Source organism: Schistocerca gregaria, chromosome 4 (assembly GCF_023897955.1).
Source record: "Schistocerca gregaria isolate iqSchGreg1 chromosome 4, iqSchGreg1.2, whole genome shotgun sequence".
NCBI lineage: Eukaryota > Metazoa > Arthropoda > Insecta > Orthoptera > Acrididae > Schistocerca > Schistocerca gregaria.
The window spans coordinates 345435509-345459591 of record NC_064923.1 but is presented as its reverse complement, the minus strand read 5'-3'; the positions used below and the strand labels follow the sequence as shown (position 1 = coordinate 345459591).

Below are 24083 nucleotides of genomic sequence, written 5' to 3'. Positions count from 1 at the left end.
TCTTAGCGGACAGCTGCCAGTGCCTTGCCGCTGCCGCCATCCCAACTCAAAGAGGGAAGGGCTTTGTAACGCCGACAGGAAGAAGCTCGCCAGATAAGGCCCAGATAGCTGCCACAGCCGCAGAAGCGGTAGCTGTATTTGTATGGGGCCGTGCCGGTGGCAGGGCCGAGAAAGTGTTACGAGCGCACACATCACGCCGCGACTGGCTGTTGGCGACTCGCACTCAGCAAGCTCAGGTATCTGCAGCCAGTCCAATACAGTCGTGAAGGCTCAATTGCAACATAAAGATGATTGGAACCCTAAATAATAATACAGATAGGTAGCAGAAGTATCCGTGACGTATTAGTAGTGAACTGGCTGATTCAACTACATCTGTCAAATATCTATGCCAACATTACGAAACAGAAGGAACCCATAAATTGGAAGAGTTCTGTGAAAGCGTAGTTCGCGAGAGCTTCTACATCAGCATACGTACTCCGCAAGCCACCCCGCGGTGCATGGTGGGCGGTACCTTGAAGTACTAGTTAGCCATTACTTTGTTTCTTCCACTTGTAAATGGAGCGAGGGAAAAACGACACGCTTTTCTCTTTCCTTCTCTTTGCGATCCTTACAGGTAATGCAACTTCATATGCTCTAATCAACATTTATTTGCGAAAAGAACGTCCTCTTATCTCCATGGATTCCCATTTCCGTTATACTCGCGTGTTGACCGAATCTACCGATGACAAATCTAGCAGCACCCCCCCCCCCCCCCCCCCCCACATTGCTTCGATGTCTTCCTTTAATCCGACCTGGCGGGGTTCCCAAACATTCCAATAGTACTCAAAATTATACCCCGGCCCACACGTTGCCAAGCCTGTTTCGCTGAGAAGCAAGCCCTTACACAATCCTCCACACAGTCCCGATACCTCCCCATGCGATTATCTTATTTTTGGAACCGTTAAGAAAGATATTCGTGACGGCCGCAGTGGCCGAGCGGTTCTAGGCGCTTCAGTCTGGAACCGCGAGACCGCTACGGTCACAGGTTCGAATCCTGCCTCGGGCATGGATGTGTGTGATGTCCTTAGGTTAGTTAGGTTTAAGTAGTTTTAAGTTCTAGGGGACTGATGAACTCAGAAGTTAAGTCTCATAGTGTTCAGAGCCATTTTTGAAAGATATTCGTGGCCGTCCGATTTGCTTCGGATGGAGAGCTATATGCTTATGCACAGACATGGTTCCCTAAGCAACCGCAAACACTTTTCCATGAATGCAATGACCGTCTTATCAGACAGTGGGATAAATTTATTAACAGTCATGGAGATTATATTTGAAACAATGAACAGTTCACTTACTTTTTTCCATTTGTCTTGTTATCTTTTGACTAACCGTAAGACATTGAAAATAAATTTAGATTGTTGTTTTTAACTTAGGTTCTTTGATCTTTACTAATACTTCAACTGTTTGTCAACTCGAAATTGATTTTCACTGTAGGGCATCATGACATTGTAAACACTCCACAACTGATCATTACCCCGTCTTGCAATGTAGCTAATCTTAATATCAACAGGATGTTCTTAACAAACAATAACTACATAATTAATTAAAAGCTGCACCAGCTGAAAGCTTCACTGAGTCCAGTAATGGTTTTCAGCCTTCATATTAAGCCGTTTTCAAATAGATCTGAAAACTGACATAAATATGACACATATAGAGCGTGTCCGATGAGGAAAGGCCAATATTCAGGAACATGACAGGAATGATCGTCAGAGGCAAAAAAGTCTAGTAAACATGGGCTCTAAAATGCATTCCTTGAACAGCTGTGACTACTTGTTCACTTTAGGTATTGTGAAACAAGTCTCTTCTACCGCAAGCTCTTTGCTTTCAATATTTTCGGAAGAGGTAGTGTGTACTAAAACAAGAAAAAATTGCCCGGTAAACATGGGCTCTAAAATGCATACCTTAAGATCTATGAGCACTTGTTCAATAGAAGAGATGTGTTTGACAACTACGAAGATGAACAAGTGCTGATAGCTCTTAAGGTATGCACCTTAGAGCCCATGTTTATTAGACTTTTTTTCTTTTTTTTGTCCATACTCCAGTCTCTCCAAGGGTGGAATACAAAGAGCTTGTACCAGAAAAGATTTGTTCCACAGTATCGAAGGTGATGAAATGCTCGTGGCTCTTACGGTATGCATTTTAGAGCTCATATCTGTTAGACATTTTTGCTTCGAATGATCGTTCCTGTGATACCCCGGGCTACTGACCATTCTTCATGGGAACCAAGTACAAACTTCATATAAAATAGATGAAAAAACAAGGGTTAAATTATAACTGCGGTATAAAATTTATAGAAGCCACGTCCAAACGATAAAAGTGCAAGTGGGGTCGATTTAAAATGTTTCTTGCCCAATGATTTCATGAGAAACATAGACTGTATAATTCAGTACATTGTAAATATCCTTTGGGATTGGTTTAAAAAGATTTATGTTTTGGCATATTCGATAATTCCAAATTGTATGTAATACGAATAAGGGGCTGAAAAATTGTTTTAGATTTAATAAAAAAGTAAAATAGTTCCAGTTGACGGGGCATCCAAGTCAAATATAGAATTATGTCCTTTGGCGAGGGAAAGTTGAACATCATGAAACTGCAAAGGTCGTTATCGTAGCTTAGATGGATTGTGGACAGCTTACAGAGTGGACTCAGTATAGTCCTCAACAGACAGTTCCGGATACAGCACACGGAGAAACAAACAACAAAATATTTTAAAAATATGTCATCTATTTTGTCGTTTGGAAATGCTGCAATCGTGTGTTTTATCATACTCTAAAATGTTAACTAGACCTACTGACAAAAAGGTTTGGTACTTTGGCACGAGTACATTGAAGATACGAGACACGCAAGCCCTTGGACTTACGAGTAGATAAATAAAAAAACTGAAGTCAGGTACGTTAATGAGTATATTAATGTAAAGATAAAAATCCGTCGAAAACTAACAAAATAAGAGCTTGTAAAATTCTTCGCCTGAGTAGAATTTCTTAGGCTGGAGAACTGTCACAAGCTTGTATTAACCAACGTCAGTTATTAGTTATTCGATGTCGGCTGGCTTAGTAAACTTTTGTTATTACGGTAACCATAAAATATAATGGCATCTTCGATTTGTATGAAGTATCCATAATCAGTTTCGACGTTCCGTTAATGGTAATAGGCGTATTTAAACTGTTTTAGCATGTAATTATCTGAACTGTTTCTTATTTAAATTGTTTTGTTAATTAAATTGCATTGTGTATTATTGAGAAAGAGCGGGAAACCGCGCATAGATACATTTTGAGAAAGAGCGGGAAACAGCGCGCAGTAATACATCTGTAATGGTAGCAGGGATTGTCTGCACCAAAAACCATTGTTGGCGGCGAGACCGCACTTTTGTAGCATTGAGCGTTGGAAGCGGGCAGTTGCGAGTAAGATGTGAGACGAGGCAGTCGTAGCTAGCGAGACATGAGAGGAGGTCGCTGTAAGCGAGGTATGAATTAACACTTTGAAAGAAGCGGTGTGCTCGCCTGCCACTCGCTATATGTAGCGCAATGCTAGTTTTTAAGAATTTTTGTAAAGAACTATGCCCCTTGTAATTGTTTGTCAAGATCGTTCTCAGAATATAGTTATGTAATTTTGATGGAAAATTAGGTATGTAGCGCAACGCTACTTTTTAAGAATTTTTGTAAAGAACTATACCCCTTGTAATTGTTTGTCAAGATCGTTCTCAGAATATAGTTAACTTCTACCAGATTAAATGCATTAAGAATTTTCTATCCCAAAATCATTCACGTAAATGCTTTACGGAATTTATTGTTATCTTAAAAGAAAAGTCTAAACTGAGCTTCAGCTTTTATCAAATCTAAATTAACTTCAACTTAAAGAATTCCAGTCACAAAGTATTATGAAACTCCACCAGCAGCTTATAATTATGTTAAAGAGAAGTAAGTATATTCATTCCACAGTTTGCTGTAGCAGTCAGATGGCGATCCAGTATAAATAATTAAAGGTAAGAATCAGTCTTAATAATTTCAGGTAACGACTGAGGGCCACGGCGACAACACATTTTATGTTTCGTCGTAATAATCAGCAGGTAGTCTTGACAGAGCAGCAGTTAAAAGATTTTAAGAGACGCAGCGTTCAGTCAGCAAGCAAACGTACATCCAATATTAGACGGGAAGGTTTCAACGGTAACCATAAAATATAATGGCATCTTCGATTTGTATGAAGTATCCATAATCAGTTTCGACGTTCCGTTAATGCCAAATTTTGTAGAAAAATACACAATAGCAACACCACACGTGTGAGAGCGCACAAGTAAGTTTGCTCAAAGAATTTTAGGGCTAGCCTGAACGTGTACAGGACTAACTCGGGCCAAAAGTAAGATTGCAAGATATTTACAAACCTGCGTCCGACCATCTTGGTTTAGGTTCTCCGCGATTTTCCTAAATTGCTTGAGGCAAATGCCGCGATGGTTCCTTCGAAAGGGCACAATAGCTTTCCTTTTCCATCTTTCCCCAACCCGAACTTCTGCTCCGTCCCTAATGACCTCGTTGTCGACGGGAGGTTAAACACGAATCTCTCCTCCTCCTTCTACATTTACAGGCTGAAGCCGTGAACTTCTCTAGCGAGTGGGAGACCTCACATTACGTTCATGGAGCGTGGTGGCGACTACTTGGAGAGAGTAGCCCTTGAAATGTAGGAGCGAGTACCTTCTCGTATCGTATGGATGAGGGCGCAGAGTCACGGACTAAGCTTTCGAGAGAGGGCACTGGCCACTCTCGCGTGTCTTGAGCAGACTTTCCCTGCGTCTCCGAGACTCGTTAGCTTGCTCTGCACATTGCGCTTTGCGCGTTTTCTCTGTTTCTGCACTTTGCGCGGCAACGAAATGACCTGTGGTGCCTTAGTACATGCAGAGACAAGAAGTCTGCGACTTTTGTATCCTGAGAGTACTACAGTGACTGCTACACATTTGTATGTACGACTTCGTTCTACAATCAGCTGTGAGATGCTTGACAGACAACGTTTTTTATATACTAGAGAAACAAATTTTTATACCACTTTAGAAACCGTGGGTGGTCCATATCCTCGTGACAGTCATCGTTTTTTTTTTCTATCGAAAAACTAGAGGTCCATCAGGCACAAAGCCGTTTGAAGATCCTGCATGGGCCACAATTAATCGGGATCCTCTTCCTGTTGGCTGATGACCGCCGCTATTCGGAGTATCATCTGTCCAGCATTTCTCAACTGCTTTTCCAGCGTTGACCCAAGTTTCGTCTAACTATATGACTGAATGTATGTCCTTTCCTACAATTTTGTGTAAGAAAATGGTACGAGCTGCAACGACATGAGCCTTTTCTAGTAACAGTATTTGTCCATCTAACTTTTTAAAACGGAAGCCCATACTTTTTAATACCATCTTAAGTGACGTTTTCCCCCCTGAGAAAAGTTCACTTTCTTTCAAAGAAATTAGCAACTTCGCTATTGTGGGGTATTCTTTCCTTTTATAGTAACCGTACATGTGCCGACGAATTGCATCGGATTGGAAAGAATCAATATCTGTAATAGGACGAGGCTGCTTCTTTTTATTGTCCGGAGTACTTAAAAATACACTGTTTCTTCCACAGGGGTTTTCTTCCCCACTGTTTATTTCACTGTCTTGTAAGTCTTGAAGTAGCACCCTTTTCCTAATAACTGTTCCTTCACTGAGTCCTAGAGTTTTCGAGGTACGCTCTAAAACTTTATAGGCAGGAATCGACGCATGCCCATGAACAGAAACGAATTCTTTTTCTTGCTTGTAAAACTCACGCGTCCTCCCTAGTAATTCCAAAGCCTGACTATTTAATGGGACTCCACGGCGCAACGGATTGTCGCTTGGTGAGCGACATCGCTTTGGAGACATTGTTTAACAAACAAAAACTGTAGTCGAGGCGGTAACACGACACGGCGTTCGCGCACTAACAAACAATGTTTACACGGAAACCGGCAACGTGGTGGCGTCGATGCCGGAACCGGCTTTTGTTCGGTGCTGTTATTGGTTCAGTAGGCGCGGACGCCCCGTTCCTCACTTGTTTGTTAGTTATACTACCAAACTCTACGGCGCTTGGGGAGTGACCTTGAAATGACATGTTTCAGCGGCCCGGCGATAGTATTGTATTTTAAAGTCTCTGTTCCGAGCACTCCTTGCGTGTATAGTGGAAATACTCTGTCCATATTTGCCTCTTTACGAGTGTAGACATTTCATAACGAAAAAACAAGAAAAAATGTAAGTACGATTTTGTTTCCGTTCTTCCGTTATGATTATAAAGCTTGAGTTTATTATGGCTTAAATGCTTACTCCAAATGCAAGCCGGATTTATTAGCCCAGCAGCATCATGGACTAATAAATCGTATCTTTGGCAGATGAAGAAAAACTGTTTAAAAACTGTTTAAAAAAATCTAAAACTAGCCATTATACAAGTAGCTAGGTTATAAAGCAATTGTCTCTGAATGCACCTGAATGTACTGCCTTAACCTAGGTAAACGGTCGCTCGTTGAAGTCTAACGAAAAATGAGACTGAATCTGCATAACGTATTTAACATAGGCTACGAAAACGAGACTTACGTAAGAAAATCCTAACAAGAAACATTCCGAGATAGAAAAGATCAGACATACAACGGTATAGTCGTATAAAACTAAGGGGAAGTGACCCACGGACTAAAAATATTTCTAATTTAAAGGAAAAAATTTAAAGGAAAAAGCAACAATTATCTTTGGGTACTGTAGAGTTTATCAATTGCCGTGCTTACCAAGAGAACCTGAAGAAAACCCCTTCATTATGCACGCTATGCATATTTGTTATTCCTACACATATTTCCGCTATATTTGTGTGGTATCGTCAATGGTTTTGTAATATAATTTTTGTAGCTTGTCACAGTTTTTGGTGCTGCCGTTTTCATTACACTTGCATCAGACGTACCATTTAAGTCATTTGGTTTAATAGCGACATTTTACTCACTACACAGACATTGTATTCTATATTATCACGAATACTCAACGTGACAATATGATGCACATTTATTGAGATATTTTAGACTTTGCGAAGTTCAGAGCGCCTACAGTAACCATTATGTATATATATGGACAATAATTTTCGGTTGATTAATGATACCTAAAGATGGCAACTTGGTTCCGAAACAGGTAATGTGAATATTACATATTTTTAAGTGATCGTAACGTAATAAATTCTCATAAAAACAGTTTTGCGACTGTTGACAGTAGAGCTGTTCCAAGCGTCATCATTATCAGCCACTGGGTGCATTATATGGAGACGGCCTACTACTAGCGGCCGAAACCGGCTACACTTGGAATAAATGACTCTGCATTTGTGTTTTTTTCTCTAATTTTATTTATGAAGTCGCATATTTCTATTTGAGAGCTTATCAATTTCTAAAAATACATAAAATGGCTGAATTAGCTCGTGTGTTACTGTAGCGTTACATGAAGCAAGATAATGAAAAAGTTCACGGAAGATAACACACGAAGTGTTGTATCACGTTTGGGTAAAAGAAAACTAGACACTTCATTTTGTGACAGCGATAAAACATGTCGAGCTGTGCCAAGTTTACGAGACGGATTAATAATGAATAGGCAGCTAATAGTAGCTAGACATACCATATAAATTGTGTTGACGTCATGTTCGCTGTGTGGCCATATCTGGTGTTCCTGACATGTTATATGGCATTCACGTGGACTAATTATCAAAGGATATTAATGCAAATTGCAAGTCGTGTGACTAGCGCCTCCCGTCGGGTAGACCGTTCGCCGGGTGCAAGTCTTTCGATTTGACGCCACTTCGGCGAATTGCGCGTCTATGGGGATGAAATGATGATTAGCACAACACAACATCCAGTCCCTGAGCGGAGAAAATCTCCGACCCAGCCGCGAATCGAACCCGGGCCCTTAGGATTGACATTCCGTCACGGTGACGCTCAGCTACCAGGGACGGACATAGGATACTAATGATACACTTTAAAATGGCCATCGATTCGAAATTGCCATATCACATGAAGAAAGTGTTAGGCCTATCATTTAGACAGAAGTAAATAAATCGTTTCTTGGATCAAGTAAAAACTCTCTCCAATTTTTCAAAATAAAAAGTGTGATAAAATACCGAAACGACAAAGAGACGCACATGAGCGAATTGTCTTTACTGAGGTTTGGGATTTTTGAGGTGGGCGACTACGAATTTGTGAGTAATGGTCACGTGAATTACGAGAGTGAAGCCAAACAAAATTTATCAGTCGAAGAAAATAGATACCAACGGCCGTCTTATTATTTAATAATTTCATTTAACAGCTAGTTCGGTACTATATTAGCACCATGTTCAGGTTCAAATGGTTCAAATGGCTCTGAGCACTATGGAACTTAACTTCTGAGGTCATCAGTCCCCTAGAACTTAGAACTACTTAAACCTAACTAACCTAAGGACATCACACACATCCATGCCCGAGGCAGGATTCGAACATGCGACCGTAGCGGTCGCGCAGTTCCAGACTGTAGCGCCTAGAACCATTCGGCCACCCCGGCCGGTTCATATTCAGGTCGCTACACACGAAGTCACATAAGTCATCTAAGAAGCGGTTGTACTGTTAAAGGGACCACTGTATCCAACTGGTTACAGTGGAATTATTCTCGATAGACGTGGACCCTTTGCACCTCTAACGATAATATGAGTCAATGAGGCGCCGGAACTGCTAATTAAATACAATAAAATTATTAAATAAAATTACGACTGTTGGTATCTATTTTCTTCGAGTCTTCGACTGGTCGCAGTATCATCCCATTCATACAAGAGGGAATTACAGGAAATTTATCGCCATCCTTATGGGCCTGATTAGCAATATGAAAATAAAATACAAGTAATAAAAACAGTTCGAGTTCCTTTATGAGGACATGATTTCTTCTTGTTTCCGATGACCGCAGTGCAAAGGGGAAGGAGTAGCAACGAGGAGTGACGCAGAGGGCGGCGTCGATTGCCTGGTGGTTATCGACGTCCGCTTCCGCTTCCTTGACGGGGCGGTAGTGGCGACGCGGCGGCGAGCTGTCCCTTGTGGCTTGCGCCATGCCCAAAAGCAGCAGCGAGACTTTTCCGGTCATATCTGCCGCAGAGCCGTGCGGGCATTGACTGCGGCTAGCCGGGCAGTGCCACCTCTACTGCCCGCCAAGTCTTTTCCGAGACCCTTAGCAGGCATGCTGCTAGCTGTGACTTAACAAGCGGCGCATTACTCCCAACGATGGTCTGATGCAGCCCGCCACGTCTTCCTTTCCGTACAAAAGTAGGCATCCAAACTCGTCTGTTTACTGGATATGTTCCAGCTTCTGTCTTCCGCTGTAGTTTTTAACTACTAAAGCTCCCTAGAGACCGTGAAAGTTATTTCCTGACACCTTTACACTAGCCCTGTCATACTGTCTCTACCTCTTGTCAGCGTTTCACTCCTCGTCGATTCTGTGGAGAAGCTCCCAATTTCTTATCAGTCCACCTAATTTCCAAGAATAATAAACAGAAGAAGGGAAAAGAAAACTGAGGATCTCTTACATGACGGTCAGTTTAGCTTCACGAAAGGTAAAGGCATCCGAGAGGCAATACTGACGTTGCGGTTGATAATGGAAGCAAGACTTAAGAAAAATTAAGATACGGTCATAGGGTTTGTCGACTTGGAGAAATCGTTCGGCAATGTAAAATGGTACATGACGTTCGAAATTCTGAGAAAAATCGGGGTAAGCTATAGGGAAAAACACGTAATATATAATACTTATAAGAACAAGGTGGAACTATAAGAATGCAAGACCAAGAACGAAGAGCTCTGATTGAAGAGGGTGTAAAACAGGGATGTAGTCTTTCGCTCGTACTCTTCAGTCTACACAGCGAAAAAGCAATGACAGAAATAAAAGGAAGGTACAACAGTGAGATTAAAATTCGAGGTGAAAGGATAACAGTGTTAAGATTCGCTGATGACATTGGTATCCTCAATGGAGTGAAGAAGAATCACAGGATCTGTTGAGTGGAATGAACAGTGTAATGAGTAGAGAATATGGACTGAGAGCAAATCGAAGAAAGACGAAAGTAACGATAAGTAGCAGAAATGAGAACAGCGACAAGCTTATCATCAGAAATGGTTCAAATGGCTCTGAGCACTATGGGACTTAACATCTGAGGTCATCAGTCCCCTAGAACTGAGAACTAGTTAAACCTATCTAAAGGACATCACGCACATCTATGCCCGAGGCAGGATTCGAACCTGCGACCGTAGTGGTCGCGCGATTAACATCAGAATTGCGGAACGCGAAATGGGTGAAGTGACGGAATTGTGCTACCTAGGAGCGAGGAGGACATCAAAAGCAGAGTAGCACTGGCAAAAAAAGGCTTGTTTCAAACATAAGTCTTATTTTGAGGACGAAATTTGTGGGAATGTACGTTTGGAGCACAGCGTTGTATGGTAGTGATACATGGACTGTGGGAAAACCGGAAAAGGAGAGAACACAAGCATCTGAGATGTGGTACTACAGAGGTACGTTGAAAATAAGTGGACTAACAAGGTAAGGAACGAGGAGGTTCTTCGCAGAATCTGTGAGGAAATGACTATATGGAAAACACTGACAATAAGAAGGAACAGAATAATAGCACGTAGCACGTCTGTTAAGACACCATGGACTAGCTTCCATGTTACTGGAGGGAGCTGTAGAGGGTGAAAACTGTACAGGAAGACAGAGATCGGGATTTTGTCCTCTTTACTTCGTTGTTTTGTTATTCTGCTTCTGAAGCGTAAGAACTCATTCACGCCGTCCCCAATTTTATTGTTAAGTTTATCGCTGATTTCATTTCTGATATTTCTCGCTACCTAGAAGTAACGAATACTGCTCTAGTACGATGCGCTTCGGAACCATTAGTGAGAAATCGAAGTTCAAAGTTTTACGGAGCTTGTTCCACACCATACCAAGCGCCAGGAGCCGAACAGCGTAACCGGCTACGGTGGAAGACTAGCAGGTAGTTTGCCCTTAACTGCGCTCGAGTACCATTTTGTTCTGTTTCCCTAGTCTACCCCGAAACAGTCGGGTAATGAGTCTCCAGTCGTCAATGTCATGGTAACGACTCCATTTCAAAAACGTGTACCGAAACGTATGAGTATGCTGTGCGCTTATGAAATGTTGATTAACAACCCGAGCACTGGGATTAGAATTCTTCTGGGTGTTGTATCACGACTTTGCCTAAAATACTTTAATTATAAACTGTAAAACCAACATTTCGACCTATTACAACGTCGCGCGGGATTAGCCGAGCGGTCAGGGGCGCTGCAGTCATGGACTGTGCGGTTGGTCCCGGTGGAGATTCGAGTCTTCCCTCGGGCACGGGTGTGTTTGTTTGTCCTTAGGATAATTTAGGTTAAGTAGTGTGTAAACTTAGGGACTGATGACCTCAACAGTTCAGTCCCATAAGATTTCACACACTTTTGAACATCTGAACCTATTACAACGGTCTTCCTCAAGGCATCTGCGAGTCTTGTTCTGATGAAAGCCGTTGTCACACTGTTTGTAATTAAAGTATTTAATACAATAAGGCGGTACAACATTCAAGAGTTTTAATCATCATGACACCGGCGTGGAAGCCTATGTAGTTAAGTCTATCACTTCTGATATCGAAATGAAGCGGTGTGCTAGACATGGGGTTGGAAAGAAGGCAACCCCGTACATTCTACGAACAGAGGACGCAACTGTTTTATACGGTACTACAACTCCAAAAGCAAAACAAATACAATATACTGTAGATTATTCATAGTAGGTACAGCTCGGGGTCGTCTCCACTGCAAAACGCGCGGTAATGTATCGATAAGTAGATGTTCATTTCATCACGTTTCCTTACTGTATATCATTACACACCGCCTCCAAAATACCATAATGATGACGCAGTCTCACACGGTACTGATGTTCAACACAACCCGTTTTCTTTCTCGGTTGCGGTCAACAAGTGTTCCATCGCACTGCAGAATTCTTTATCAGACACTGAGAATAGTCCAGACAAATACATCAGTTTCACTGACGTCTCCAAAGGTAAATAAGCAATGTGGACTGTCGATACTAATCCACGACAGTAACATAAACACGAAAACCGCCAAAAAAATATTAGTCAACGAACAGTACAATCATTTTGTGAATAACAAAAAGCGACGGAAAGGCGACGTTAGAGGCAACAGAAAATGAGGTGAAGATCACATAGTGACTGTTGGAGCGGATTCGCCAAATCATTTCCAGCTACTCGAAGGGTGGTTCATTCAGTAAGACGACAGACTATTTCTTTCGTCGTACATTGCATGGTAGGTAATGGAGTTTCTGTCAATAGAAATTTTTAAAAGAGCTCAAATCCTTTGTATTTTTTGTGTTGGTTGTTTTTCGGGGAGTAACACTTGAAAAAAAAAGTAACACTGGAAAAAAAAAAAGATTGCTTTGCCAGGCGGGAAAGAAAGGTTTTCTTTCTTCCTAACTCTAAGGTAACACGGTGTTCGTAATGCTCAGATTATAATCAGTGTACCGTGTTCTCCTCTATCGTATAGGTTTCAGTAGACTTCCCAATGGCTTCATGACACGTTTGATAGTTAAATATCGGTTACCCACAAAGGTGACTAATGTCGCTTTATCAGTTCGTGCTAAGTCGTAATTCTTTGTTATAAGTAAATAACTCGATGACGATAGTCTGAATGGCGAGTAGTGGGCATCGCGTATGATTACAGCCTTATCAGAAACCTCACTCTGCCTCCGCACAGAATGGGCTCTTTTATCTGCTATTAGCTTTATCACAACGTGGTTAATATTCCATGAGCAACAGATTTTCGCTGTAGCACTTACAGGGTTATTTAGTTAATACCTAGAATCAGTTCAGATATACAGAGTACAGTTTTCATGAAAAACTTATCATAGATTAAACTCCAATGTGGTGAGGCAACTTCGATGTTCGCCGATATTGTAGCACTCGATACAAGAGTAATACATACCAACTACTTTTAGTTATCAAAAACAAGTACAAAAAAATAGTTCAAATGGCTCTGAGCACTATGGGACTCAACTTCTGAGGTCATTAGTCCCCTAGAACTTATAACTAGTTAAACCTAACTAACCTAAGGACATCACACACATCCATGTCCAAGGTAGTATTCGAACCTGCGACCGTAGCGGTCTCGCGGTTCCAGACTGCACCGCCTAGAACCGCATGGCCATTTCGGCCGGCAAAAACAAGTACATACAAGTGACATCATGGTATAACGAATGAGTGGAAGGTCTGTAATAGAGTACAGCATGACAGTTAAAGTTTCTAATGACTACGCCATAGCGCAATTTTATAGAATTTTGTATTCATGGAAAGATAATTTGTTACGCAGTGCAGATTTGGACACCATCGTCCATGATATTACGTGATGCGTGAACTCGGCAGTCTGAAAACGAAACCGGCAATGGAAATACTGCTTTAAATTGAGTAGAAAATTAATACATTATCGTTTGTTGTTTTCCTTGATAACAAATACAGTAGGAAACTGTACCCTCAAAGCGTAAATAGGCGACAGGGTTTATGATAAATAGTGTTAACGCCTTATCCCTTAGATTTCTTTTTTCATTTGATTTAGCTTTAAGACACTCGGCAGTGACCTTGGTGGCCTACTGGGTAGAGCGCTAGACTCTGATTCTGGAGATCACAGGTCCAGTCCAGGGCAGGGACGGGGATTTTTCCTTCTATCAGTTCCACCAAGACGGCTCCAGATCCAGCTATCAGACTGAATGCCGTGGGCCCTCCCAGGGATAAAAGCCTGCCGGGACGATGGACCCGCCACCCTTCCCCTGCTAGTGCCACGCCGACGAAAGGCTGCATTCTTCTTACAGTCACGCCAGAAGCACTACAGATTTTACTTTCTCTCTCAGGTCACTCTACCTTACAGGCAGCACACCTGTACTGATAACTCTGTCATTTTTCAACATATGGTATGCACCTACAAAAACTCAATTCAGTTCTTCAATTGAGTCCTTTACCTGACACACAGCTCGTAAGAGAAGAGGAAAGATTAGAACTCAACGTCGGATTTCAAACGAACGAGGAAGGAAACATGCCGTGACCTTTACAAAGAAAAGGTTCCAGCGACTTAGGGAAACAGGGCAAAATCTAGAAGTGAATGGCGAGATGATGAACCCCAGTCCTCCTGAAAGCGAGTCTGTTGTCATTAACACCTTGATTGCTATAAAACCACACAGACTGCCAATTATGTGCTATTACATAATTTACCTTAAGTTCTGAAAGGTAGCTCAAAAATCTGGAAGCATGCAAGCTAAAGTAGATAACAAAGAAAAAGATCCAGAATGAGATTTTCACTCTGCAGCGGAATGCGCGCTGATATGAACTTCCTGGAAGATCAAAACTGTGTGCCCGATCGAGACTCGAACTCGGGACCTTTGCCTTTCGCGGGCAAGTGCTCTTTTTTTTTTTTTTTAATAATTAAATTTCCGACCCAGCCGGGAAATGAAACCGGAACCCTTTTTTGGTTTGTTCTTTATGTTTTTTTTAATTTTTAATTTTCTTTACTAGACCAGTGGGGGCTTGGGGGGCAAAGTGGGCAGGGGTGGAAACCCGAGGCCTGGACACAGTGTCCTCCTCACCACCGCCGAGCCTGTGGTGCTTAGGGAAATGGGAGACACAGCAATCAACAGTAGTGGAAGGCGTCGTTATTTATTTATGTGCATGTGAATTGTAATATTCACTAATATCATGAAAATTATGTGAATACATCGACGAAAGAGGAAAGAAATATAAATTCTAGTTAAAGAAAGGAAAAAGGAAAAGCAAAAAGAAATAAAATCCTCATCTGAGCTACCGAAGCACGACTCACGCCCGGTCCCCACAGCTTTACTTCTGCCAGCACTTGCCCGCGAAAGGCAAAGGTCCCGAGTTCGAGTCTCGGTCGGGCACACAGTTTTGACCTGCCAGAAGTTTCAAAGAAAAAGATTCCAACAGAATCCGATTGTAATAGAGCATTAGCGGTAAAGGTCTGAAATCTGTCACATTGTTTAAATATCTAGACGTAATGCAACACAGCAATATAAAACGGGATGCAATGAGGAAGTGCGGTTAATCTGCAAGTATTCAGTGAACTACTCGGTCCAGTTCTGAGTACTGCTTCAAACTTTCAGTTCTTTATCACATAAACATCAACCACAGAGACCGAAAGAACTTGGCGGCGCTGCTAGGATTATTACAGGTCCATGTAAGAGTGTAACGGAGATCCTGGGGGAATTCAACTGTGAGTCTCTGGAAGATTGGCACCGCTTTTCTAGGAAGACTGGCACCGCTTTTCTAGCGATGTTCTTTCGAGTAAATTTAGATAACCAGTATTCGAAGAAGACTACGTAAGATTGTGTGAGCTCCGTCACATGTTGTGGAGATACTATGAAAATGAGACTGGGGAGTTTCAGACACATACCGAGGCATACAGTTAAAAAAGTTTTTTTTTCAAACTTTTCAGCATCAGGTGGTATAATAACAATCATACGTAGTTTGGCCAGAGTTGGCCATCTTCAAAATCTATACGTCAGAGGCTCCATTTCTTGTGATCACTTTGTTCTCCAACTTCTGCCTATGACGTAACGTATCCAACGTAAGGTCAAAAACGGTTATTTTCGTTATATTACATGACTGTGTCTAAAATAATAAATTTCGTGTGTCTCCCTGCACGGGTGCAAGTGTTTCAACTGTAAGCCACTTCGGTGACTTCCGCGTCCCTTACCTACCCCATTTATCCTACTAGGAAAAAGAGATCTACAGTTTAACGTGTAGTCCGAACACGAGTCGTTCCATGCAACTTGGTGAAGGGTAGATTAAAGACAGGCAACATTTTCACCGTCCGACCGGGATTACATCCAGGCACGCACTTCACCACTTCTGACTGAACACGCTGAGTTACCATGCCGGCACCACTAGATCACCAAGCCCGACTGTCTACAGTAAAATGAAAAGTAATGATGCACGATTAATTCTTTTCTAAAGTAAAGCTGTCGTCAAGCCGATGGTTGCTTGGAATACCGTATAGGATTTTACTAGGCATCGTCCTGTATGAGGACCGTTCTTTCCTTCGACCTCTGAACTTACTAAGTCAGCCACTTACAACGGATAATTATGAGCCGTGGAGCAACTGCAAAGTCCCTACTAAACTTCAAATGGGTGATAACTGAGGGAAAAAGACCGTAGGATCGATTTCATATCGAGCTCAAGGGCCACTGTGTCACATGGCCGTACAATAGGACTGATAATCGCTAATACGCTGTATGGTAATACGCTACATGGCTTGGGGAGTAAGTTTGTAGCTGTGTATATAAACAGTGCATACACATAATAGCACACTTAAAGCCTTCGTCCACTACTGAGGTGAGATCTCTCGTTTGCGATGCAGCAGTTATACCCAGGATGAGGGAGCCCGCCTACGTAGCTGTATTTCAGGCTGTATTAATAAATTACGTGGGTCGTTCAATAAGTAATGCCCCCCCCCCCCCTCTTTTTTTAAAGCCATTAATATACATAGACAAACGTCCTTGTTGTTGCTTCAAATTTGATGTTTGTTCTGTGCGGCGGTGAACTTACGAACCGGTCTGGCAGATGGCAGGGCCGTAGTACAGCGTCAAAATGGCACCTACATACGATTTACGTTACAAGGAGCGTGCTGTTATTGAATTCTTGTGCGCAGAATAAGAAACAGTGGTGAACACCCAAAAAGTTTTGTGTGTAGTGTATGGCGGTGCTGCAATTGACAGGAGTACAGCTGGGCAATGGGCGTGCTGTTATTGAATTCTTGTGCGCAGAATAAGAAACAGTGGTGAACACCCAAAAATTTGTGTGTGTAGTGTATGGCGGTGCTGCAATTGACAGGAGTACAGCTGGGCAATGGGTAAATAAAGTTGCAGCCTCAGTAAATGCCGAAACACAGCTCCATGATCAGCCACGCTCGGAGCGTTCTGTCACAGCCACTGCTCCAGACATGCTGAATCGTCTGGATGCCATAATTCGTGCCGACCGGCGCATCACAACTAGACAATTGGCTCTACACTTCGGTCAGCATTGGAAGTCTGCAATGATCGAGACTCTTGGATATTCAATGAGGTGCTCACGATGCGTTCCACGAATGCTCACAGCGGACCACAAGATTCAAAGAAAGGCTATTTCATCTGAATTGTTCGAGCTTAAAGATTCTCTACGGGGAACACATGGCGAGTGTGTCAGTCGTGCAATGAAAACATGGTCACGCCTACAGGACAAGAGCTTTTACCAGTAGCGAATACATGCCCTTCCACAACGTTAGCGTATGGCCATAGAACGTGATGGAGACTACGTAGAAAAAAAGATAGGGCATGAACAAGACATATTGATGTATACTGTCATTAAATTCTGACTCTTAACAATAAATATGTTCTGAGAAAAAAAGTGGGGCATTACTTATTGAACGACCCTCGTAAGTGAAGTGAAATGGCGCAGTTGGAGCTGATTAGGGCGGCGCCTACTTGCGCGCCAAAAGCACTTCGAGCTACGCGGGCGCCTGGTGTGGTTTCCACGTCAGACTTAGTGGCGAGAGGACGCGGTGATTTGCTTTCACTGGGAGAGCCTATTAGGGCGCGCGGTTTCCACGGGAGACGCCGCCTGTAATTGGCTGTTAGTCACGCGCCACAGCCGACACGTCTTCTCGCGAAAATCCAGTCCCGTGGCGGCGAAGACGGCAGCGGTGGTCCGGTTGCCGCCCGTACAATAGCTAGCCACAATAGTCGCCCAGCCATCGGGGAAACACTGTCGGGGAAAGGCGTCAACTCCGTCTACCGAGGAAAACTCGGAGCTCCACTTGGATTTTACAGCGAATTTCACGGTTTTCAGACTGAAGACTAGTCTGGTGCAGCTCTCCACGCTAAGTCTATCCTGTACAAGCCTCTTCATCTCTGAACGACTACATCAGTCTACATCCATTCCAACCTGCTTAAGGCATTCAATCTTTTGTCTCGCTCTACAGTTTATACACTTCCCTCGCTTCCCTCTATTACTAACACGGATTCAAAAATTTACTTTCTTATTAAACAGGTTAATAATTATAGCTGTGTCCGCCTTCGTAGCGCAGCGATAGGGTTACCGCCTACCACGCAAGGGGACCCGGGTTCAGTTCCCGGCAGGAATTACTACGCATAATGCGCTATAAGCTTATATCGTGTATTTTTATGTATTTTATTTGTTTTTTCTTCATCTTAACTGTAAACCACTAAATTCAAATTGTGAACGTCCGGGCTTATTGGCCCCGAGTTATTCTCTCCGTCAATAGATGGCAGCACTTTTGCCACTCTGGTTTACCAATTTGCCTCCTCGTTCGCATGCTCAACTCCCTGTTCTGCGCTCATAGGCAGCACACCGTTCCGCCGCGCGGGATTAGCCGAGCGGTCTCAGGCGCTGCAGTCATGGACTGTGCGGCTGGTCCGGAAGAGGTTCGAATCCTCCCTCGGGCATGGGCGTGTGTTTGTCCTTAGGATAATTTAGGCTAAGTAGTGTGTAAGCTTGGGGATTGATGACCTTAGGAGTTAAATCCCATAATAAAAAAAGAAAAAAAAATCACACCGCTCCTGGTACACGCGGAGCTCGGGGACCACAGGACAGCGTTAAGTGTCGTCGTATCATTTGTATATATTCCCTACCCAGGCAGTCGTTCGTAATACTGTCTGGTGCCACTTGCGCATTGACATAGGTTTCATAAACCTTTCAGAAAAAAAATTGTTTTTTTTGTTTTTTATGTGTGTTGCGGCGTGTAAAAATTATCTCCCGTCTTTTACTATTTCCAGTACGACACCTTAGGATGGGCTTATAACAGTCCGAAACCGGTCGTGCGAAAATAAAGTAATCTACAACTGAAGCGGTATTTTCAACCTCTGCTTCCGGCGGGGGGACTGGGAGTTGTGTGTTGTCCTTCATCAACATTTTCATCATCATTGACACGCAAGTCGCCGAAGTGGCGTTAACTAAAACGACTTGCAATACGGCGGCCGAACCCCAAAAGGGATATCCAGGCCAATAAATGCCATACGACCATTTTCATTATAGCTGTCAGGAGCTTTAGGCCGGTTAGTGGCTTCAAGTACATGTGGCAAGAGCAAGTCATTAATACTTATTTTCTCTTGGGCAGCAGGCTAAATGTTGAAGAGTGGACGCATGTACAAAAAACGATTAGTCTATACTGATCGCTGTAGTCCATATAGTGGTGCAGTTACGATCGTGCAGAAAATACCAGTTAGTTAAGTTCTATGCCGTGTTTGCGGCAAGACTGTTAGACGCAGAAAAAAAAAAACAACAACAACGAACTCACTGGAGTCTTACATATTAGGGTACGAGAGTGAGTCAAATGAAAACCTTAAATATTTTTTAAAGTATTATTTGTTGTGCAGAAGTGGTATAAAGTTGTATCACTTTTCAACATAATCTCCCCCACGCTCAATGCGAGTCCTCCAGCGCTTACAAAGTGCATAAAATCCTTTAGAAAAAAATTCTTTTGGTAGTCCGCGCAACCAATCATGCACCGGGTGGCGTACCTCTTCATCAGAACGGAACTTCTTTCCTCCCATTGCGTCTCTGAATGGTCCAAACATATAGAAATAACTTGGGGCACGGTCTGGTGAGTATGGTGGACGAGGAAGACACTCAAAATGCAACTCTGTGATCGTTATAACTGCTGTACGGGCAGTGTGGGGCCTTGCATTGTCATGTTGCAAAAGGACACCTGCTCACAGCAACCCACGTCGTTCTGATTTGATTGCAGGGATGATTTTTTAGGAGATCTGTGTATGATGCGCCCGCATCTCGTGGTCGTGCGGTAGCGTTCTCGCTTCCCACGCCCAGGTTCCCAGGTTCGATTCGCGGCGGGGTCAGGGATTTTCTCTGCCTCGTGATGGCTGGGTGTTGTGTGCTGTCCCTAGGTTAGTTAGGTTCAAGTAGCTCTAAGTTCTAGGGGACTGATGACCGTAGATGTTAAGTCCCATAGTGCTCAGAGCCATTTGTGTATGATGCACTGGTGACAGTGGTCCCTCTAGGCATGTAATGCTCCAAAATGACGCGTTTTTCGTCCCAAAAGAGTCAGCATACCCTTCCCTGCTGATGGTTCTGTTCGAAACTTCTTTGGTTTTGGTGATGAGGAATGGCGCCATTCCTTGCTCGCTCTCTTCGTAGCCGGTTGGTGGAAGTGAACCCAGGTTTTGTCCCCAGTAACGATTCTTGCAAGGAAGCCATCACCTTCTCGTCCAAAGCGCCGAAGAAGTTCTTCACAGGCTTCAACATGTCGTTCTCTCATTTCAGGAGTGAGCTGTCGTGGCAACCATCTTGCAGACACTTTATGAAACTGGAGCACAGCATGCACAACGTGGTGCGCTGACACATGACAAATCTGTAAACATGCTGCAGTGTCATTCAGTGTCACTCGGCGGTTTTCATTCACTATGGCTTCAACTGCTGCAATGTTTTGTGGAGTCACAACTCGTTGTGCCTGACCTGCATGAGGAGCATCTTCCACTGAAGTCACACCATTTGCGAACTTACTACTCCAATCGTAGACTTGCTACTGTGACAAACATGCATCACCGTACTGAACCTTCATTCGTCGATGAATTTCAATAGATTTCACACCTTCACTACGCAAAAATCGAATAACAGAACGCTTTTCTTCCCCGGTGCAAGTCGCAAGTGGGGCGGCCATCTTTATACTGATACTGCGACGGTATGTGTGCACGTGCACTATACTGCCACCTGCAGGCCATTCTGCACGCTGTTTGTAGCACGCTCACCAACTTACAGGATAACGGCGCTAAATTTCGATTTGTTATTACTAATTTAAGGTTTTCATTTGACTCACCCTCGTACAAATCATCACAATATCTGCACTTATACCTCTAACATCCTGTATACTGCAAAATTTGTTGCAAGAAGTGTAATGAGAATCAGTATCATGTATACTCGCTCTTTAAAGGGATACAGGAAAACTGAAGAAAAAAAAACACTTACTACACGGAGAAACGCTTAGGCACGAGTAAACGTTCTCGTCTTCAGCCAACCAACCAAAGAGGGACCCGGGCAACGAAAGGACAAGTAACCACATTATTCGATAATAACTGACTTTTGAAGCAACACCATTGCGAACCCGTGGCCTTGAGATAGCGGGCTGCAAAGCGACCGAAGGAGGCCAGGCCAGTGTTATTCTGCGCCGGATGTGGCGAGGGGCGCAGCAGGAACTGACCGGGCGTTGAGCAAGCTGGGTGCTGGGCTTGTGAAAGGGCCGGCGCCGCCATCCTTCCGTCTCGTGTTGCTGGCCGCCGGGGCGGGCGCGTCTGCCGCCCTCGCCAAGCAAGTGGCAGCCATTCAAATATAATTCCCCACGACACTCTCCTGTTTCGCTCCATTGTGGCAGAACGTGACTAAAAGAAGGAGTCGGTTGATAGGGCACATCCTGAGACATCAAGGGATCACCAAATTTAGTACTGGAGGGAACTGTGGAGGGTAAAAATCGTGGAAGGAGACCGAGAAATGAATACAGTAAGCAGATTCATAAGGATGTTGGTTGCTGTAGTTATTCGGTTCAAAATGGCTCTGAGCACTATGGGACTTAACATCTGTGGTCATCAGTCCCCTAGAACTTAGAGCTACTTAAACCTAACTAACCTAAGGACATCACACCCATCCATGCCCGACGCACGATTCGAACATGCGACCGTAGCGGTCACACGGTTCCACACTGAAGCGCCTAGAACCGCACGGCCACACCGGCCGGCAGTAGTTATTCGGAGATGAAGAGATTTGCATAGAATAGAGTAGCATGGAAAGTTGCATCAGACCTGTCTTCGAACAAAAGACCACAACAACACTAAGCAACACCGAGCATTTAATCACTAGCCATACTCCACGAACGGAATTACTCTTTGTCTTGGGCGAGACCACTAAACGGAAGTATCACTCGAAACTGAGGTGGCTGCTTATAATTCTGCACATTTCCATTGCCAGAAAATTGATTAGGAAGAAAGTGAGATACGGTGGTACATCCAACAGGTCACGTTCATCCCACAACGTTATGTGCAATGATGTCGTAAGTGGGTGTTGCTGGTAACTGATTTGAGGATACAGGATATTTTTTAAATTTTAGTTCGTCTGTCTCAGATGCACTCAGATACAATTTTTGCTACAGTTGTTACAAGTTTCGGCCTGACACACCCATGCTCAAACCACACCTCTAGTTATTAAGCGTAATTAGTCATATGGTATGACTAGTTACAGTACATGAAAGGTATGTGGTTTGAGATGCAGTTGAGGCGAACGAAATAAAAAAAAAGGATATGCAGTTTTAGGAGTACTGAACAGCTACGAGCCTACCATGCCGTGGCAACTTGTTTCCAATCAGCAAGGCGATCGATTTCTCAGATGGAGACTTGCGTGTTGGTGCCTCCCGGAGGCGATATGGTTCGACACGGAGTGTTATTCTGTCTTTCACTATCATCAGACACTCATCTATAACAAGACAAACACCACAGTACCCTGTACAAGCAACGACGAACACAGTTACATAGGTGGCCGAACGGTTCTAGGCGCTTCAGATCAGAACCACGTCGCTGCTACGGTCGCAGGTTCGAATCCTGCCTCGGGCATGGATGTGTGTAATGTCCTTAGGTTAGTTAGGTTTACTTAGTTCTAAGTCTAGGGGACTATATGACCTCAGATGTTAAGTCTCATAGTGCTCAGAGCCATTTTTGAACAGTTACATAATTGCCGAACCATCTGCAAATACATTGAATGCAGTAGTTTCTTAATACTCTAAGGACTTACTACATTAACAATACCTCATCCGCATATTACATGTTAATGTCCTTACATACCACAGAGCTCGCCATATTTCCCATAAATCTCGAGTATTTACAGGCCTGCCTGTCTCTCAAAGTTTTTCACTACCGCAAAAACACACAAACTGTTCGCAACAGTTTCCACTGTTCATCAAAAGAAGTGATTACCGACTTTTTATGTAGCTCTTAATGCCTATTACGTCTGTCTCCGTAGCTGAGTGCTCAACATGGCGACTACCATGCGGAGGACCCAGATTCAATTCCCAGAAATTTTTCATTGCTGGGAAGACTGGACCGGAGTGCACTCACTCTCTTTATGCCAGTTTAGGACCCACTTGAGTAAGAAGTAGCCGCTTCGATTGCTGCAACGATGAGAACGGTCGGGAGGGCGGTGTGCTGGCCCTACGGCCCACCGATTAGCATACAAATGATGTCATTGGCTGAGGATGACACGGCGGCCGGTCGGTCTCGATAGGCCCGCCTAAGGTCTGAACCATTCATGAAATGTATTCGCTGTTGCGGATATGGACAACCATCTGCTAAATCGAATGACGACAATGAAAATTTGTGCCGGACCGAATCTCGAACCTGGATTTCCCGCTTATTGAGTGGAAGTACGAAGGAACTTTGGATCGCAATTCGGAATGACACAGACGCTGCAATATCGTATGTTCTTTATTATCTCGTTGCAACTATTACATTAAATTTTTTATACGCCCATGCTAAGCGTCACGTTCTGCAACATTTTCCCGCGCATGAATGTGTTCGTGAAGTTCAGGCATGTTGCCTAGACTATACGAAAAACAGTTGCTGATACTAGGTAAAAATGTTGTAGTAGAAAAAAATTATTTCTATGAGGACAAAATAATAACACGTTCTGACCGCATCAAAGCGATTTCACTAAAAATGGTGCGAACCTTAACAAGCTTCACCGGAAAGAAGCGAGGTAGGTGACGCGATGCTACATACAATATTCACTCGCAGTCGAGAGGACGATGGGACGAATCCCTGTTCGGTCGAATAGTTTTAGGCTGTCCCTGGTTTCCTTAACCACTTAAGGCAAATAACAGGATGGTTGTTTGGAAAAGAATGGTCCTGGCGTAGGTTCGAGTCCTGCCTTGGGCACGGGTGTGTGTGTTCGTCCTTAGGATAATTTAGGTTAAATAGTGTG

The 24083-nt window shown here is 43.4% G+C and overlaps 1 protein-coding gene across 1 annotated transcript in view; it reads right to left on the bottom strand.

The window, feature by feature from the left end:
* Positions 1 to 24083, bottom strand: part of LOC126267425 (uncharacterized) — a 181745-nt gene that overhangs the window by 126351 nt on the left and 31311 nt on the right. The window lies entirely within an intron of this gene.